The sequence below is a fragment of the Thermobia domestica genome, chromosome 11 (assembly GCF_964235325.1).
Source record: "Thermobia domestica chromosome 11, izTheDome1.hap1.1, whole genome shotgun sequence".
In the NCBI taxonomy this organism is placed as follows: domain Eukaryota; kingdom Metazoa; phylum Arthropoda; class Insecta; order Zygentoma; family Lepismatidae; genus Thermobia; species Thermobia domestica.
The window spans coordinates 203,509,757-203,532,181 of record NC_137464.1 but is presented as its reverse complement, the minus strand read 5'-3'; positions in this window follow the sequence as shown (position 1 = coordinate 203,532,181).

Below are 22,425 nucleotides of genomic sequence, written 5' to 3'. Positions count from 1 at the left end.
TTCTCAAATTTATATTGCAACTTCTATCTGTCAAGTGAGTTATTCAAAAGTTGAAAGTTGGAATTATTTAGGATAGTTTGCTTAACTACAACTTCACAAGCAGCCAAGATGTGGTTGGCATACGTGAATCGGTACGGTATGCGAAATCGGAATCGCACTGTATGGGAATCAACTCGTACGCTAAGGGCAAATACGCACTCACCAGATGGGAATCAACTCGTACGCTAGAGATAAATCCACTGTCAGCTAATGGGAATCAACTCGTCCGTTTCGGAATCAATTCTGTACCAGCCTTTCTCTCGGAAACGAAATTGCTTATTATTATTTAGACATTATTTTCAACAAAGAACTATCTTTCCCTCAGTTGTGTAGGTTATATTTGTTTACAACTTTTCACAATTACTCTGGGGCACGATGTACTTTCCACTGTCCTATATTGTGCTACAAATTTGATTATCTCCATATGCAGTAAAATACTATGAGTTGTGAATATATCGATATTTTTTGTAACTTGACACCTTCTCGATCGATATTAGATCGAGTTATATTAGCATATCTATTAAAGGCTAACAAAAAAATTGTGTAAAAACAATGACTCAATTTCAATACTTCGGAAAGATTCAAGTTCATAAACTGGGATAGCAAAAGATTAAATTCATGAACTGATCCGATACAAGTTATTCGTCCTCTAATTCTGTATAGCCTAATATTAGATCCTTGCCAAGTTAAAAGATGGGCTAAAATTCTTGATGAGTCTTCCAATTTTCTATAATAGTTTAATTGGGAGTAAATTGGATTATGCAGCTATTATTTTTAATCCTTATTACAAGGATCATGGTATACATGGTATAGAACATATTATTTTTTTAAAGATTTTTTTATTACCAGGTCAATCATACATATTGCCCTTATTATTTATCCAGTACTATACTAAGAGAATACTTTGCACTAAGTTCACTCAGAGTTAGCCGATCAGTATCGTCGTTGATTTTTCTGATTAAAAAAAGCTATTGAATAATAGAATAGATTGTCTTTCCTTACTCCCTCATGTTTCTTATTATGTACCACGCTTTCGGCCTATGACCTTTTCTTTTATGTTTCATTTTCAAGGACTACTGAACATAAAAATTCATCGATTGTTAGAACTTAATATAATTTAGTGTCTAAATAATATGATATGCTTTATAATACTGAACCACATTTTCGTGTAAAAATTATGCAATTATGTAAGGATGAGGAGCTCTCAGGGTTAATGTTTTGAAAAAGGATTTTGGATTTTGATTGTAATGTATACACCGTAAAAATAATAGCACTAATTAAAACATTATTGCTATGTCCTTTGTATAGGCAAAGCGTATTGATAATATTTTTGACGTCGTAAAATAATGAATTGAAATTAATATTTATAATGCATTTAAAATATAAGTACATGTTGCAGGAAAGTGTTTATTCTTACATTTCATCTTTTTTTGTCTGTTGTATTTCGTATTTTGCATTTTTATCTTTTCTCGTTATGTCTTTGCAGCTTGCTTATTTTCTTTACTTGCCAATTTTCCTATAGACTAATGGCATTGTATTAAAATATTGTTAATAAGGCAATTGTAGGATTGTAATCCTCTATGACTTTTACAAATAAATAAGTAAATAGCTATTATTTATAATTAATTTACTAATTAAATTATACAAACAAGCCATTCCATCTATTCTCAAAAAATGCAACATTGGATACAGTGATTGGTCGCACTGCTTAGGTCTATTTTGTTGTTGTTTTTGTTGTTTTCATTATATTTGTTTATCTTTACTACGGTTTTAAAATAGACCTGTCATCTAGAAAGCGTCGCAGATGACAACGTTTTCTGCGGATGCTGGGTTGACATGCCTTATTCCTCTCGGTCACTATGTTGAAATATAAACAGCATTAATTTTAGCTTTGCTGTTCAGGATTGTTCTGACTTTTTTGTCTTATCGGAGGGTAAAACATAGCCTTTGTATGTACATAAACTTGGTCATGTTTCTATATTTATATATGTTTTTTTTAAATACTTTTAACGAGTGAAAACTTTGCACACTTTTCAATGAGTGATATACAATTTTAATTTTAAAATTTTACATTACAGAATATATGTTGGTGAAGAAATGTTGAAAATAAGAACATTATTTTCTAATCCAATTGAACTGAGATCATAAACTGTGAACAGTTAAGTCAGAATGAAAACACTGTAAGATTGGGTTTTTACTTTACTTCAGCTGGTCAATATAGGTTACTTTACGAATTTTAGGCATAATATTTCATGCATTGTAGAAAAAAAAGTTGGACAAATTAAGACTTCAGTTAACGTTAAGTTTAACGTCCACGAATATGCTCTTTATGGTAGTTTTCAAATCAGAGACATTTTCTAAGCCACACTCACCTCCTCGTTGGAAACCGAACTCGCAGGATATCTATACAGAAAACACGCACATTAGCTGCTTGATACCAAAGAAGCATAAAAAGTAGGATTAAAATAGTCTGTTATAAGTCTGTCTATTTTGGGGTGAAAACAGGAAGCAGTGGTATATTTAGAGAGTGGCTATCGGGTTCAAGCCCCCCTCCCGAAATCAATTTGTTACATGCAGAACTTCATTAAATTTTGTCGTCACACGAAATGAACAATATAAGTGCTTATTAACGTCTTATGCAAAGCCCCCCTAATCAAAATTCTAAACGTGCAACTGGTGGGAAGTATTCATATCAGAGATTCAATGAAATTACGTTGTTTGCAAATCAAAGTTGCAGTTACTTTACTGTGAAGTCGCAAAATAGAGAGACAATTTATAACGCACAACCATTTCAAATGTAGTTATTATTTCTGTTCTCTCATTGCGATATCAAACATATATTCCAACATTTACATATTATTATTATTATTATTGATTTATTTATTTATTTTGTAGTATAAGAAAATTAAAGAGTTGATATATTAGAGTTGAAAGGTATCTGATTTTTTCATTTGACGTGTCTATTATGAAAATAAAGGTGTGTCATATATATATATATATATATATATATATATATATATATATATATATCATATCATATTACCATTTCTTTTGATATTAAAAGTTGTTTGTGCATTTTAGCTGTTATTTCTTTGCTTTCACTTATTCATTAAAATTCTTTTTTTCATTTTCTCTATATTTCGTTTCTTTGCCTTTTCCTTTCATTTTCTTTGTTTTCATTCCTTCTCTTCCTTTTATTTCCTTCTGCAAGATTTGCATAACATTCTACATCTTCCTTAATTTTTCGGTTTCCATATCCGTTATTCCTTTTTTCCTTCTTTTGTTTTTGCTCCTTTCCTTCTCATTCTCTTCTTACTGAAATAGTTCGTGCAAGAAATATATATCGATCCTTTAGTTACGATTAGGAATTAGATCTCTGGGCTTTTAGTATCTACGGCCATTTAGCCCGTTACACATATGAGGGATAACGTCCCTGGATGATAACACTTTTCGGGCAATTGGGAGAGAAAAATAGGAGGCATGGGGAAGGAAGGATGCTGCCTGGGACTATTATTCTAGGTAGCATCTCGGCATTTGCCTGGTGCAAATGAGGATAACGAAGGAAAAACCTCATTCAGGATGGCTTGCCTGAAAACGCTGTTACACTTTTCCGGTGAGTGTCTCTATCGGTAATCGAACCCGGAACCGCTTTGACGTTTATTAACATGAGTTTATAGAAACTATCACAGTATAAAATATAACAAATGCTTATTCAAATAAGTGATATTGACATTTTTTAAGCTCGTGTTCCATTCAATCAATACAACATGAGAAAGATCTCAGAAGTTACCGATCTCTCATTGAAGTCGTTGCGTATATATTAAGATTAGTAAAACGAAAAGTAGAGTAAAACTAGATGAAGTGAACTTGGTATGTTCTTCCGTTCAATTTGACCACCGTGGTGGAATTACTCTTTCTTATGTTTAGTGACTGATGTGACAGAAAAGTAGGAAATTCAACAGGTAGGAGAAGACTAAGTTATCAAGTATATTTTTTCTAGAGACACACACATATCAAGATGATCACCGATAAAATACAAGTAACATGGGTAAATAAAGTCCTTCATTTAGCACAAGTAAGCAATGGGATATTGACTTCAAGAGAGGGAGAACTTCGACACAAAACAATTCGACCAAAACTGAAATTACCGTTGAAAACTTTATTTGCAGAAGACCATCTTCTCAGACAGAGAAATTTGCTGGAAGAGAATTGCAGGAAAGTATGTTCACCATATTGTTAATAAGTAACTAGGTATCAGGAAGTAGGTCTCAGAGACTTGAATGCCGACCAAAAACTCCGTCGTGTGCTCGCTTTACGAGCAATATTGGCCTACTTTCAACGTAATTCCTCCGACTTTTTAAGCTGTTCAGTGACTGTTGATGAAACATATCTCTATCACTATGACACAGAAGCCAAACAGCAGTATATAACTGTTGACATACTGCTTCACCGAAGTGAGAGATTTTGAAGACCATCAACCCTAATTAATAGAAAAAGCATTTGCTTCACGCTATTAAAATTCTAATTAAAGTACAAACGAAGAGCCTCTTTATCGCATAGTCTAATGCACGAATCTATTCGCACCATTCTATGTTAGGCCAGAAACTTTTAGACTTTCCTTTTCCTTCGTATGCTTTTAGTAAGAGTACAAATATAGCTTTGGAAATATTCGATGATGTTAATAAAGCAAAACTGACTACATATATATTTACAATACTTGCGTAACAGTTTCAGGCATGTAATATCGCCTTCTTCATTAGAAACGCTATGAAGATCGTCGTCGACAATGTAACATTGCCTTCATCAGAAAACGTGTCTGATAAAGGTGATGTTACTGCTGAAACTGTTACACAAGTGTTATTAATATACATCTAGAGAGCTGGGCAGCTTTTTAATTTTAATACTCTAAAATATATATTAGTTATTGTAGACCAACTATGTTCGTCTCTCTGTTTGTGAACACGTACCGCAGCAAAACAATAAGAGATAGATAAATAGATAGATAGATTCTACCGCCCAATGAAAGCTTTCTTCTACTCCAATATCATTCTACCAAACCGAAAATGGTAAAAAAAATCTACGATTTCAGATTTCAATACAGAACGCATATAGAAAAGAAATAATAACGGTAATATAAAAAAAGGATATTGAAACAGTATCGCAAGAATAGCTTCTTAATCGACTTCTATATCAAGTAAAACAGAAAGCTGTAGAAACCTACAACTTTCGATTTTAATTTTGGTCACCTTAGAGCAAAACTTGAGATATGTAGTCAGATTTTACCCCATATGAATTCAGATCTCAAGAATAGATTCCACATCTTATGATATCGTGCTATTGGAACCAATAATGAGTCTAGCATAGTTTTGAAGATCTGGAGTCTACTGAAACCTATAGTAATTTAAGACTGACCCTCTACTTACTTGTTGTTCATTTCGTATATGCCACTTCTTTCATATACCGGTACTCAAAGAAGTAGAACTAATATATAAAGTTAGAAGAAATGCAGATATTAATGACGTTCTACATAATGATGCAACAGGGGTTTAGCTTCGGTTTGCTCCTCCTTAAACGAAATGTGAAGCAGACCCAAGGAACAAAATAAGTTATCAGTGCACATGCGAATCAAGTGTTTTTTTTGCCCATTTTAGACATACTTCTTATCAAATCTAACATCTCTGTCTTAAGCTTCATGCAGGACTTAAACTAGTCACGCACACATATTGTAAATAACTGTTATAATTAAATAAATAAATATATCTTATGATTAAAAAATCGGAGATAAAGCAGTGCTAACATTTCCATGTACTTGAGCGTACAAAATTTTATCTCTCTCCTTATTACATTTGTAACAAGACACATGTGCTCTTATTACTAATTGTCCTCGATATTTCCGTGTTTGTGTTCCTATCGTTTTGATTTAAGTAGAAAATAAGATGGGAAAAGTGCAATTAGTAAAATAATGGTAGTTAAAAAAATATAAATGTAAGCAAGAAAGTTCTGTTCTTTTTTAAGATGCCTGTGTTCAGTTGCTCCTCATATTGTGCCTTGAATGCAAATGGAGATAAGGTGAAGGTTAGTTGTTAGTGTGGGTATGTCTAACATACTACCTGGTTGTGGCGGTTCAGGACAGAGTGAACATGCTATCTCAACAGAGCGTCATAAGGGGGTGTATGCTTTACGAGTTCAAACTGGGGTCAAACTCCACTGCAACGGGGAGGAAGATATGCCAGTCGTTTGGTGAGGGTATCGTGAATACCAAGAGAGTACAACGGCGGTTTCACAAATTTAAGGACGGTCAAGAAACACTCAAAGACGCACCACGTGCCGGAAGACCACACATGTACAAAATAAAGATCTTCAGGCAAACACTGGTCAGACATGTGAGGAACTGCCCACCCAACCAGGTACATTCTAGGAACGTGCCATTTAAGTTCCATATGTACCGTTTACGTACCTGGTACCTGAAAAATGTACATTTCATATGCATAGCACGTGTCGCTAGGTACGTGCCTTTCGAGGAATTTCTGACACTTGAAAGGTACTTTTACATGCTTCACTGGAATGTGAGGAATGTGAATGGCACATACCCCATGTACCATGGCATGGTTGTGCGTAAGTTGCTTCGTATTGCGACTAGGGTTGCCAATGTAGCCACTTTGTGACGAGATCTGGCCATTTTGAGAACGTCGGTAGTCACATATGCTTTTCACTTCTATAGCCACTTTCTGAGTTTAGCCACATTGTAATATATTGTGTGTGTCATACAATCGCTATATACAACAGTGTGGTGTTGGAATGTGTAATGATTAGGATGTGATGTTTTATTTTATTTTTTTGAAAGTTCAACACTTCCAATGTACCCGTAAAAATGTACTAAAGAAATAGTGCCCATGTTTTTTAAATATTCAATTAGAACTGGACAATCTACATGAAATTTGCAATCGATCAGTGAAAACGTCATCTTTCTAGAGCCTGTAGTTTCTGAGATCTCATTGTCGAGAAACATATATGTGTATTTTAAAAGAGCTCCAAAGATGGCAGCACAATTCATTTGCATGTATTTCGGAGAAGGCTTACTAAAGGCAAAGGCCTTTGAACAATAATTTAAAAGGATAAACTTTGTGAAAAATATTTAATTCAGTAATTTATTTAAACTACACTCTTTTAAAAATATTTGTCTTTGTTATAAACGTGAAATCACAAATAACCGTAAATCAAAGGTTTGAATTCTAAGATTATAGGTTAGAGCTCGGTCGCTCGTAAATGTTACTGTAGTATTTTAATAGATAGTTAAATTGCCACACAGTTGCCGGAGGAGGGCATATATTTTCCGAGTTAGTTGCTTGGCTTTTTTTAAAAGTACAAGCTTCTAAATTCGAACGTAAAAATGAAGCGTTAAGGTTTTAGTATTTAAGTACTCGCACCCCCAGTTGCATAGCACTGCCCTAAGGAACATTACTGACATGCCTAGTACATTCCTGGCACATGCCAATGCCAAGTAAATGTGTCAAGTACATACACGGTACGTGATATACACATAATAGATACATTCCTCGGTATGTGTCATGCACGTACTTTTGGGCGGAAGTAACCTTATTCCTTACATGCGTATTTCACATGATTGCTCTATTCACGTACCTATCATGTACATTCCAATGTACCTCGAGGAACATTCTTTACACATGATCAGTATGTACTTGTGTTGGGTGGGTGGGACTATAATTCAGTGTAAATGGAGAAACATATCGGCAGCACCTCCATCAACTTGGAAAATACTACAAGTTGAGTCAATGGGTCCCACATGATTTGACTCCGGGCCAGAAGGTAAGGCGAGCAGGCACCTGTCTCGTCTGAGTAAGGAGGCATTTCTGGGGAGGGTGTTGACATGTGAGAAGTGAGTCTCCACGGCTCCGTCATCATTAGTTACCATCCCATAAACCATTTGCAAAACAGCCCAAATCAGTACTGCAGCAGAAGAAGGTCCTGTGTGTTTGGTAGACTGCTCGAGGCATCGTACATCGGCAACTGCTACCAGCTGGTCTGGGAATCAATGCAACTGTGTACTGCTTCAGTTGAGCCGCGGGTATGAGAAATATAAAAGTCTGTAGCCAGCACTTCCGAATCCCAAAGGGGTTCTTCCCGGACCAAGTGTCCAGGTTGACCCGGGACACCATTCTACGCCTTGGGTGGGAAACACTACTTCATCCATCATACTTTCCGGAAATTACACTGTCAGATTATCACCTATTCCATTCCTTGGACAATCACCTCAGAGGATGCTATTTCAAATCCATAGTAGAAGTGCAAAATGCATTTGATACCTTCTTCGCCCACCACTTTCTACCGCGATCGAATCCATGGCATTCCAGAGCAATGCCAGAAAATCGCAGATGCTGATGGGGAGTACGTTTGGTTTCCTGGCACGTCTTATGTGACATATCGATGTTCCAAGGTGGTGGGTGAAAAAGCAACAGAACGTTTTTGGTTACCTCTATGAACGTTATTGAGAGAAAGTTGTCTTGAGCATGGTGCACGTGATAACGGATTATATTTCTAGTGTCAAGACACTAAATGTTAACTTTTGCAACAGCTCAGTTTCATTACTCATTAGTTCTCTTTAGCCTAAAGGGCATAACCGTTGTACGTACAACTAAGAGAAAAGTGTATTTCATTTTTAGAATACCCATAAGATGGGCGTTTTTTCAATATAACAAAGATAAAGAAACATGACAACCATAATTCATGAATGTAGCTTTAAAAACAAGTAAGGAACAGTAGTTTATATATATGATACGATACATTGTTTAGGGTCATTTATATTTCTGTTGATTTTTGTATCGAAACGGAAAAAGTTTACATTATTACACTGTATTATTTTCTATAGTAGTATCTGATAGGATTTTGTGGGCGTTGTGCCTCAGTTATGTATGTAACCTTGAAGTGTTTTTGTTCATGAAAGTTTAGCGTCCCATAACAGCATCGATGCTGTATGAAACTTTGATTACAATTTGAGGTCGAATCCGAATCACAGTAATGCGTTCAAATTTTAACGTTCTGCCACTGGGAATATAACTCGGGACCAAGTGTAACAACGGCGAACGCGCTAAACCATTACACCAAACGGAAAGGCTCAGTATTAGGATTGTGTGAAGCATTGTTAGAAGTATAGTATGAGCATCACCTAGGACTATTTGTGTCACATTTAGGAGTGTTTGTGTTGTCATTGTCAGAAGATGAACAACATTAGACACAATCTGCACCATAGCAGTGTATTTGTTCATGTATACAGTACCTAGAGTCAAATAAAAAAGGCAATATTTCTTGGCAAATTAAGAACTATATGTTATTATTGGGAATTAATCACATTTTTTTAGCTCCATAGAGAATGTTCTTTCTCCATTTCCTTCTCCATTGAAAACTATTTCTTGGAGTTAAAAAAGAGACGTTAAACTTCATTATTATTGGATTTTTAATTTAGAGAAATTAACGCGTAACTTAACTTCGCAATACAATACCACACTCAGCACATATGCTTTCATTGACTTTGTCTTCAGTTCTACATATATCAATATTTCTGGCTAGAAGATTATGCTTTTCTCTAAATAACTTCTCCAACCAAACTATCTTGATTTTAATCCCCCACTCTAAAGTGAAACTTCGAATTCATTTATCAGTTCTTATTTCTATTAAGTATGCTTTACAGAATTTACTAATCAAATACCTACTGCTTCACTTAATTAAAAATATTGAAGATGAAAACACTTTGAAAGCAGTTCAATTGGTTTATAGATTATATAATAATTTCTACACTATTTTCTTTTAAATAGAGTGAACCACCCGGTGCCCCTCGCTTCAGAGTTCAACACATAATTTTTCAATAATATTTATAGATAGTAAATTATGTGTTTTCCAATAAAGTTTTGACATTACAAAATAGGAACATAGTATAGCCGATTACAGATGTATAATTAAGCAATGTAAAAGACACCTTCACATGCACTATGAATAAATCTATTTTCGTTATTCTCTTCATCGTCTAAATGGTCAGGGTATTAGTGTTTTTGGTTGCATGTCGATTTATCTGTAGGCATACACTTCGTAATGAAGTTAACATATAAATATAATAATAATAATAATAATAATAATAATAATAATAATAATAATAATAATTATTATTATTATTATTATTATTATTAACCTATAAAGCAACACTGGCAGTGTAGCAAGCCTGTATCTAGCGAGAGTCTAGAGAGGGCGTGCCCCCCTAAATTTTTGCTGCCCCCCCTAAAACTTTCACGGTAGGATTGCAAATGAACTATAATATGGTGATGAACAATAATATGGTTGGATCGGGCCCCCCTAACTCAGCCGCCCCCCTTACATTTTGGGGCTAGCTACCGGCCTGCGGTGTAGTTCGTGAATAAAGGTGTTTATAGAAGTATTGTGCATCCTCTTATCTTTGGTGTTAACTCAAAAGTTTCAGTTAAAGCTTTACGTTGTCATTTGAATATTTAAGTTCTATGTTATGTGTCCGTAACTTTCCAAAATGTCTTCACGCGCTAGCGACACTAATACAGAACATAGCCAAAGGAGTTTTTTTTTTTTTAACGTCCCATATCCCATACATAGCAAAAGGAAGAGAAAGTAGGAACCAGTAGTGGATTTTCCTGATCTTATGGCAAGGTATTTAAAAACTAATCGCCTTACGAGAAAGGAAATAGGATATTACATCATCTCTGGTTTCCACTGCATTAGATTCTTCGACATTTTCAACGCTTTCTTCTCTGTCAATGATACTACATAGGTAGCAGCGTATGAAGGTTTCTCCAAACAGTTGAATTTACAAAATGGTCCAGGAATATAGTCACTGCAGACGAGCTTAGAATATGATCTATGATATTTCTGATCATTCTGTATGATCCACGAAAAATCTGTACTAAAGATGCATTTCATTTAATAAAATTTATACGAGAATTCGACTGATTACGTAACGGGATAGACACTTATTAGAGAAATAACTTCCGATATTGACAAATTAAATGTTTTGAATTCCGTATTGTGCCACTTGTTTATTTTTATTTATTTATTTATTTATTTATTTTTAAATCACAAACTCTTCGGTTCAACTGAGGGAGTACGTGAGAAGATGTATGTGGAATCATGTGGAAGTATCACGAAAACAACAGAATCAGTTTACAGTCACAAAGTCATAAAGGGTGAATGTTGAAATAGTTCGATATCAAAATGGATTGAAACGTGGAACAGCTATTGTTTGCCTATCCAAGATCGAAACTGGAGAAAGACACCGGAAATATATTTGTCAGAAATGATTAATTATTAAGTTTCTCAGCTTGTACGAATAATTAGGCACTCAGTAATGATAGAGAGAATTTGAACGCCAATTTTGGTGATTTAGTCAAGTAAATTGTTAGATGTAATGCAACTGTATGCTATATGAATTACGAGGAGGTAAATGATTACTATCTTTGAGCAATAATACTCAAAATAAATTAAACTTACGACAAGCAAAAAGGAAAAAAAAAATTAAGAAAAGTTCTTTAAACGCTAGTTATAACCTTATTATTCTTGATTTTGTTTGCAATTTGTAAACTAGTTCTCTGAAATCAAGAAGAATAGTTGAGTGCATATTCTGCCAGGTGCTGTACCGCTGATGACTCTTTTGCTTTTGAAATTATGCCATGGCAGCGGTGACGGGCCCCCAGGGTTTGCTTGCCACAGACATTGCAAAGGTTAATAATGCTTATGACTTTCAAACACTATACACTGTAATTAGTTTATTTTAGGGTTAAGTTTTCGGTAAGTAATTTATACTGTCCATATTCTGTGATATATCTTTTTATCCCAAGGTGAGCAGTTGAGAAGATTAGACCATGGATACTGGAGAAAATAAGGACATATATTTCTAATTCAATTGAACGACATTGTATAATGTGGACATGGAAGTCAATATAAAACACTGTAAGGTAATGTTTTTACTTTACTCACAGTTGGATAGTAATAGTTACTTTACAAATTTTAGGTACAATATTTCATACGTTGTAGGCAGTGTCCGATTTACGTATGAACTAAACAAACTATAGTTTAAGGCCCCACTTTAACAAAAAATGTAATGTAATTTCCAAATAACAAGAAAAAACAAATAAGATGAAACCACTTATAACAATGGTGTTTTTTATTGTTATGTACTAGGCTTTTATAAGGCAAGTAATAGGACTCGATTTCTCTGCCTCAATTGTAATGAGGCCCTGATATACATAACTGCTTAAAATGGAAACTCCGTTTACCAGCTCTGCTTGTAATTGGTACTTGTATGCATTTAGATATCCATTAGGATCAGAAATTAGCATATAGCATATATTCAAAACTAAAATCGGCGACATTTTACAGTTGGAAAAGAAAGCTTGACGTCTAAAGGGTCCCTAAAACATGACGCATAAAGAGCCCCTTTCAATAACTTACGGTCCCATCAAACCTAAATCGGGCACTGCTTGTAGGTTAAAGATAAATTAATCCCTTTGTTTAGTTCAGTTGATTTTGATATTAACGTGCTTCCAGCAGCGAAGCTATATGAGATCGGACCTACTGATTAATGTGGATTGCGAACCACATAAGCTCCCGCTGAGAATCCAACCCGGGTCTTCCACGCCAAAAGCACGTACACTAACTACTTAGCCACGAAGGAGCTCAGCCTTCTGTTTAATGTCCGCGTACAGTATATGCTCCTTATATTTTCAAGTCAAAGCGATATTTTCTAAAGCACAGCAATTTCATATGTGGGGTATTGTCTGTACTTCATCACCTCATTAATGTATCAACTAATTTTTGATCATCATCATCATCATCATCATCATCATCTTATTATTATTATTATTATTATTATTATTATTATTATTATTATTATTATTATTATTATTATTATTATTATTATTATTATTATTATTATAGGTAGAATATTTATTTAGATTTTAGTGCAAGAAAATTAAATATTGCAGTGCTTTAAATATTAAAGATGGAAAATATTTCTAATTTGGTTTATGAGAATTTTAAATATTGTATTTATGAGAAGAAAGGCATGCGTAAACCTTTATTTTTAAATGGGTACAACAATTTTCTTTGATATTAAAAACTCTTCGTGAAATGTAACACTATTATAGCCTTTCCTTTCTTTCCTTTGGTTCATTCCCTTTCTTTTCATTTTTCGTTTCTTTTTTCTCTTTTTCTTTTCCTTTTCTTTTTTCTTTTCGTGTCTTTCCTTTCCATTATATTTCTTGCTTTTCTTTTTCTTTATTCCTCGTCACTTTATATCCTTCTGCAATGATTTTCTGGACCTTCCTTACTTTTTGGTTGTTTTCAATATTCTTCCTTATTTTTCTTTCGTTTTGCCTCTTACTTTCTTTTCTTCCACCTAGGTTTCTTTCCTCTTCATTTAGCCATCCCATTCTTTTTCATATTTTCTCTGTAGAACATAAATGTTACTGTTATGTACTTGTTTGTTTTGTTACTCATAAAGTAGATGAAATAATGGAGAAATTTCAACAGTAATAAAACAATGACCTGTCATTGCCATGGGCTACAGACTCAGAAATTAGATTGTTTCAGATTGTGTGCATACATTATTTTTACACACAATGAGTTTCAGTTATCACGTATATAGTCAGTAGATGCCAACAATTACATAATATTGAATTTATTAAAAGTATTTTTGAATCACTTCGTTCATGGAAATCAAATATACTCTACTGAAATTGACTTATTTCTGCGTCTAAAGATTAAACCACTAAGTATGCAATAATTGCGAATTTGCAGGGAAGCGTTTGGCATTTTTTAATCATTCATAGAACTTTTTATAACATCAGTTCTTTTGATGAACGAACACGGCTGACAAATATTGAATTTAGAATCTTCCTCTTGAATCAAGAGAAAACTATGATCTCAGGACGAACTGACAAGTGCTTCGCCTTATTTCTAACGATGAATATTATATTTTCTATAGTTTACAGTAAGAATTCACGCGCAGAATCCTTATCCAATGTTTAGTTTATCGGCATCCAGGGTTTCTATGATTATTTCTAAATTCTATATCCTGTCGGGATACAGGTCCGCAGCCAGCCCGAAAATGTAGCGGGGGGGACTTGATCAAAAAATTTAGTTCATTATCATATTATAGTTAATTTGCAAGCTTACCGTGAAAATTTTAGAGGGGACAGTAAAAATTAAGGGGGCAGCCCCCTAGACCCCCTGGATACGGGCCTGTCGGGATATGCAATCCCTTACAACATTCAATGTGTGCTCTCGAATTATCATGTCAAATTTGAGTAAAACTTTCAGGCACCTAAGGGAAACGTATATGTAAGTCGGCTGAAAAGGATCCTCCCTCCAATTATAGCATTTACTGATTCTTTTGTATTTATAAAAAGGTTATTTTTATCCATTCCTGCAAATAAGTGACCACACCATAACAACTAATTTTTATTTATGAAGTGATAATACAGTAATATATGTTATACTTTTGGTTTTAAAGGTGATATCAATCAGCACAATGTTGGACTTCCAAGCCGCTAGCGGGATTTGAAAAGTTTTCGTCCTAACACGAAGAGGCGAAAGATTAGTAGAATGGGCATTTCTACTGATTTTTTTATTAGCTAGCTTATAACGGAAAACACTTCCTTTCGCTCATGCAACGATGCTAACTAGTCGAAATTTGCTATTGAATTCCGGTATGCTACTTTCGGCCTTAAAACAATGACCACGATGTTTATACGGCGTATGTCGGTACAGAGGAAAGTGTCTTCGCCGCTCAGTAGGAAAACAGATTAGTGAAACATGTTTCTTAAACGTCTTTGACGCTGTTAACACAAAGAATAAGAAAAGTAACAGAATGTAAGACTTCTATAAAAAGAGAGCTGTTTGTTTATTTATTAATTTATTACTAATTTTTTGAATATACTTTAATGCCTTAGACCGCAGTTTTAGTGTACTAATTTGCAACATTAGTGAATTTTTGTCCACAATGCTTTTAATTTTTACTAAACAGTTTTGGCGTAGTGGTGTGACCAACAAATGAACGTTTTAGGGCCAGGATAATATTTCCTTCTTTGAAACAAAGAAATGAAATTAATTAACCTCTTAGACTTCGAATTGTTCTGTAATCTTAGTTTGCAACGAATTTCAGTCGTTCAGGCTCAATCTAAAACGGCAAATCCACGTCTCATATAGCCTAGGTGTTTTAAACGACGCTAAAGTCATGCCAAGGAAATCATATCTTACTTTAAGTTAGAATTAATATCTCGTCGTAACCTTGTTTGAAAGTAAACGTTATCGTTATAAACCGTGTAAATATAAAGAGGTCGCAACTATATACATAATCGGTTTGTAAATACGAATAGAAACAGATAACATATATACGAATTTAGATATCTCTTCCTTAAAAGACAAGAGCTTACAATATGTGTCAGTACACTATTAAATTGTCGAGGAGATTAATTTTTTAATAAGGTTTCTGTGCAAAACTTCATCAAATAAATCACCAATTTTGGCTTAATAATTACGCTACTTAACTGAGCCTTCTGTATTATGCTAGAAAATTCTAAATACCCGTGAAATAACGGGACGAGCTCATAAAAGTCGTTCTAGAGGTAGACACAAAAGTACGTGTATCTACTTCTGAAAATAAGTACTGTCAACAAATTTATTTTCTGCAACTGCAAATGTCTCTTTCTAATTTCTAAACCAAATTTAAAAAAAGAACACTTTTGCTAGTTAGAAAATATATCGCTGCCATCTGTCAAAAGTAAGATAGACATTTTTAAATTATACTATAGAGAAAACTATAACATAATTCAGAATAGGTATGAGGGGAAAGCTGGTAAACAAGCTTTTCCAAATCCCGTCTATCAATACAAAACATGGTACAGTTATTTCTTATTTCCTATAGTAGTTTTGGAGATACATTTGGATCGTGTGCTTTTACCCCAGGCCACTCCAGAGGGGTCCAAAGTTGATGGGAGTTTTTCCTGGACGGAAATTTCCTGACATTCTCCCCATTTTCCCTGTTCAAGTACATTATGGGCCCCAATACATAGCACCTCTGGAAAGCTTGTTTTATAATGAAGAGAATGTACTATAAACCATGACTTTCCAATGAACAGTGTTGGTGCAATAACTATTTCATTGTAAGTGTACGACTTTTACTTAAACTAACAGGGCTAATGAGCCTTAGGGACTTACTCCATTGTCCATGGAACCTAATTTTCTGTGCATGAACATATCTTTATTATGTTTGTCGAATGGACTAGGTTTGATTCCTATGTCCGGATGGCAGGTTCATGTCTATTCCTTGTAAGAATAAGAATGAAACCATTTTTTCTGTATATGATACGATACATAACTTAAGATCATTTGCATTTCTGTCGATTTTCGCATCAAAGACGTAAAATTTATAGTATTATTATTTTACCTAGGTATTTAGTAGTATCTACGCCACTTATAAGGTTTTGGGCATAAATACTTGACCCACTGTTTTGACTACAAGTGTGTGACAGTCACTAGCGGGTCCAGAAGAGTCATTTGGAGGGGGCGGTTCGCTTCCTGGAAGATGAGCATAGCCTCAAAGTGATCAGAATTTCAATTTGGAAAAATGGGACACATATGAATCCGGGGCTGGAGGGAGGGTGTAAACTTGATTCCCATATATTTTATGACCCGAATTTGTAAGTTCTTTTAAAAAATGAAATTATATTCTTTCTCTAGATTTAAATTAAATACGCACTTCCATTTCGGAGGCGTGGCGGTATCATAATTCACTTCACACTTAGTCACCGCGATTTATCAGATGCGCTGTATTGAACAGTACTTACACAAAAGAAAGCGCTATATTGACGATGGTATTTATCCTGTCATCTGTTATCTGCCACGAAGCCTGTCCCATTTCTCCTCTTTGTATATAAATATAGTTTCCCTTTGTTTCACTAAAGTGATCGCAAGAAAACATGAAGCTTGACATAAATCTATCAATTTCATTATCCGATAGAATGATAGGGTATGTTCCGGTCGTCGATTCGTATCCATGATTTTTTTCAGTGCCTCTCTGAGAGGGACATCATCTTTGATCTCTGGCGCTATGCGAATAACATTTCCTAAGGACAAGATGTTGAATTTGCGTTACGTTTTGTTTTTCACCATGATTTCAGTTTGTCAACATTGTTGACATTTTCTTAAGTGCGCGTTAAGATTGCGGCTATATAAATTGTACCAAAATCTTCTGATGTATCAAAGGTGAAGAAAACATTTCTATGATTGGTATAGAACCCAGGATTCACGAGGAGTTGGGGAGTCACTGACTGATAAACTTTGACACCCATGGAATTGTTCATTTCTCAATAAAAGCTTCCAACTGTACTCAATTGATGTATTTAAAGATGAATGTGTAAGGAATTCAATTTCTGGTACATCCAGGGATTTTCCACTTAAACAGGAGAGAGCAAGAAGACATTACAAAAGTATAGGCCTCTGTACATAGGGTATTTTGATTTGTTGCTTGAGTTTAACGTTCCACGGTAATGACATGACGGCTAAAGAAGACGTGCACTTACTGATTATAGTGGAATTCGAACCAGCTATTTCGCTAAAATGCACCCTTACCGGGAACGAACCCTGGACCATGAGTACCGTATAGGGTGTTTTATCCGAATGCTCTGCTTTTGCAGTGGTATAATTGAGTATGTAAAGAAAAAAAACACATTAGACCAAATTAGGAACAGGGGGTTGGAAATTGGCTCTTTTAGGTAATTTCTTAAAAGCAGCATTTAGAAACATGTATAAATATAGTCATGCTTACAACAACAATAAAAGTATATTATAGTAGCCTTCGCGTAGGTGGGATTTCGCTCCCAGAACCCCAATTTCTTCGGAATACGGCTTCGCACAATATAGCAAATGCTTCTACGTGGTACTGTGACACAATATTTCGCGTTCCCCCTTCTGTGTCTTTCATATAGAATTGGATTAACCCTAGAAAAGTAGCGTTCTCAATATGTACGTTAAAGGTAGCGACACGTCAAATTGACGTGTAGGTCATAACGCTGGACAAAAGAGTGATGTTTAATGTATACATTTATTTTATTTATCATTTTGTTTTTATTAAAATATTTTATTTTTTTATTTATCTTAAACAGGACACTTTCTGCTATTACAAGAATAGTTTTGTTTCCACAAATGACTATCTAAGAAGTAGGCCGATTTATTTTACCGTATATAAAAGAAATTACAAATGTGCTTTAAAAAAACATCGTACTATGTATACATTTTACAATTATAAAAATCTACTCCTTGGATACAATGTTAAATAAGTATAATGAAGACAAGGACAGCAATGTAACACATTGGCATTTAGGTGCAGTCAGGGCAAACTATTTTCTGGTGCTCCCCCCATATCGCTTTTCCACATTCGCAGTAAGTATTCGTCATTCTTCTTTTTCTTACACCACAAAAGGCACAGTACTTTCTTGCTCCTCTTTGGTCAGCGGTTGGTTGCGATTTTTGTAATTTCCTATAGTCACCAACAATCTTCTCAATTGTCATCCTCAAGTCTCGACTCAATGTCCTTTCCCTCAGTCGTTCCTCTTGCCATGGTCTTGTTAACTGTTTGTGCAGGTCTATACAGAAGTCCTGCCTTGACATTGGTTTGGAATTCCTTCCACTCATTCTGAAATGGTTGTGAAGATAAATTACATATCCATTTATCAGAGAGAGAGGTTTATCATATTATAGAAACAGAGAGGCCACCTTTGTGTCTTACGACCACAGTTTATGTTTTGACACATTTGGTCCATGGTTCAACCGCACCTTTTGTTGCATTATATGTAATTACGATCTCTGGCTTCCTGTGTGGCTCAATAAGCACACCATCTTCTTCGAGTTTGGTTTATAGGAGACTGCTGCTACATCTTCATCAAATAGAAACATAAAAGATCCTTCTTGCCTATTCTGAAATTTCTTGTCTGTGAATTCTTCGGGTAATTCTGGTTTGTTTCTCTTCACAGTTGCAACTGCAGTCAATTTCTTTTGGAGAAGTTCTTTGAGCAGTGGGATGCTAGAGAACCAGTTGTCCATGGTAATGTTTCGGTTTGAATTTTGAATGGTTTTCACCAAGTCATTCACAAAATAGTTTGCAGCAGGAGTTTTTGGCGGAACTGTCCCTTTCCCCAAATAAACTTTTGCATCAACCATATATTTGGTTGCATTGTCACACATAACCATGATTTTAATACCATACTTATTTGGCTTTGAAGGAATGTACATTCGAAAAGGGCATTTACCCCGAAATCCAACAAGTTGCTCATCAATGGCTAAGTATGATCCAGCCTTGTAATTATCTCGACATCCTTGCAAAAACATATTCCAAATATCAGACATGGGGGCCAGTCTATCTTCTTTTTTCTTTACTTCTCTCGTTTCTTTATTATCAAATCTGAGACAGTTTATCAAGAACTTAAATCTCCTTTCCGACATGGTTGCCTTGTAGCGATCTCCACTACAACGAGATACTTTGTATCGTTTAATAATTACCTGTACCTTGGGCAGAAAGTGCTCATACACAAGCACTATACCTGATATAGTGTTAATTTAAAAATAACAAAAGAAGAATGTTTTTAATATATGTAAGAAATATACATTATTGTATAATTCGTTGCTATGTAGTTGTTGATAGTTATCTAACAAACATGTACGATTGGAAAGCAGTCTATGTGCATATTCGTTCATAAAGAATCAACGAATAAAACTGTTTAATACGTATCACCGTTTTGTAATTTCAGTATAAAAGGTGAGAATACAAGTAAATGTACTCACAGAAGATATTTTGAGGTGTGAATAATTACTACCACAAAAACTTGACTCAAATTATTAGCCGAACCAGGTTAACGATTACCTTTGGTAAGAACGTTATACCACATAGGGTCGTATCAAACATCTTTTCAGCGGGCAGATGATTGTCTTTCAGGGCAGCAGATAAAATTAATATCCCCAAGAGTGCTCGAAGCTCTTCCATACAAACATGCCTCACGCTTCCTTCAGGTCTTTTGTACTTCTTCCGTTGTTGCTCAATTTCTTCATTGGTGTATTGGAGAATAGTCGCAAGAATTTCGTCACAAAAAAAAGAGTTCAAAACATTCAAGAGAAGATGTGGCTTGACGGGAATTATTTGATACTGTGGGTCCTGGCCTTATATGAATAACATTTTTGGACGGTGTCTTCCCCTTCTTTAGGCATGACGTGTTCCAAACAAACCCATTCTTGCTTTTCAATGTTTCTTCTTGTACTTTGATAACACTTCCAGCAGATCTTCCCTCAACATTGTTAGAACATTCGTCTTTGTTTCTTTTACTTTCGTTCAGAACATTGTCTTTTTTCTTTTTCCGAGGCTGAGTTGGAGCAGTAGAAATTTCAATGTTCTTCACTGCTTCTACACAATCTAAGTCGTCTTCTCCCGGTGTGTATTCGGGGTCAGCATCACAATCGTAACAGCTTTCATCAGAATCCGAATGGACTTCAACTTCTAAATTATCTTTTTCCAAATTTTCGGAAATTTCTTCTTCCTCTTCGAAAGCAGCCAATATTGCATCTTCATTGTCCAAAATGTTTGTCATTATTCTCGTCCTTGAAGTGTCTGCCATCACCCAGAAAACGATCGATCACCCAGAACCAAAGCATTCAACAAAACACCCGTTAAAAGTAGCAACGCGTCAGATCTACGTGTACGAAAAAGGCGGTTAAAGGTAGCGACACGTCAAACTGACGTGTAGGTTTTAGAAAAAGAAAGTCGCCCAGAACAAAGAACGCGGAGACCACTTACACCCGACGCCAACTAGTCGGCAACTAACACAAGTAAGCACTGCTGGCGTGCGGAGATCTGGAAGCGAGGGGAGGGGAAAGGAGAGGCTATTATTCTCTACCTACACGTAAATTTTACGTACGCTACCTTTCCCGGGTTAAGCTAAAACCCTGTCACGAAATTCAAACACCTCACAAACATTTTAGTGAACACTCACCTCTATTTTTGCCCTTCTACGTTAAGTGGCAAAAAATGCTCAAATCCATGTTTCATTATTTTAAATGAATAATCAAACTAGCAACTTTGATATATCCGTAAGTGATTTCGAGATATATGCATCTTATAATAATAACAATAAGAAGAAGAAGAAGAAGAATACAAAAATCCTGAAATATGTACTGAATTGTTATAAGTGTCCATATACCAAATTCCATGTTTCTAACCTTCAAAGATTCTTAAATATCTTATTATAATAATTGCAATCCCCGCCTCCTTTTCTTTCCACATCTTTTCCCCATTTTACTAAAGTATCAAAATGTTGAAACGCGTGTCAAATTACTTTAAATGAGAAATCCCAATCTAAATTTCAAGTCTCTACTTTACGTTGTTTGGCCTGCGCGAAGATCAAAACCACAACAGCTTGTAGCTTGTATTATTTCCCAAGAAAAGATGAAATGCCATTAAAAGTCACAATGAATGTTTCCGTGTTGAACCTCAAAAGTCACAGTTTTTTGTTGATGTAGTATCTAGCGAGAGTACACTGAGAAAAAAAGGACTAGGATTTCTGTGTGGATACATCGTATTTACGCAGGTGCGCTCCTTAAGTAATGTAATTTCATGTATAAAAGTACAGCAGGTGGGAACACCATGCCGAGTCTGGAGGGGACAGTCGTAGGAAGGTGGTAACAACATTATATACGTAAGTTACCACCGTCGGAATGGGTATGGTGTTAATTCTAGATTTGAAATGATGGTCCCACAATACAAAATTTTCGCTGGACAGTGGTGTAGATCGTACTACGGATGAAACAACACTACTTAATGTGGTGACGCGCGTAACCTGGTAAAAACAGCATTTACATGCCGACTGGATTATGCATTTTTCTCTGTGTACCTTTGATCTTTGATGCATGAGGTTTTGTGGTTTGATACCCGGTGAGTGAACATCGAACGCACTACAGTGGTTCAGATCCAACTTTAAACTCTGGTTCTCGTTCTGTAAAGCATCACTTTTGACGAACGACGTAAAAACATATCAATCAATCAACCTAAAAGTCTCATCTCAGATTTAGAGAGCTTTACAGTAAGGAGCGCTGAATATTCTATATTTCTCTTTATTCAAGGTAAAGGTAATTGAAGTTTCAGGTTTTGAATTCCATCCCCACATTTTTTTTCTAGGACACAATTTTAAAATATAATTTTTACTTCACACAGTGAGCCGCCTTTCCTTCTTCCTACAGCTGTTCGTTCAACGTATGAATCATTCTCTCTCGTTTGCGGCCTATGGTAACCGTCCCAAGGAACTAGGGACA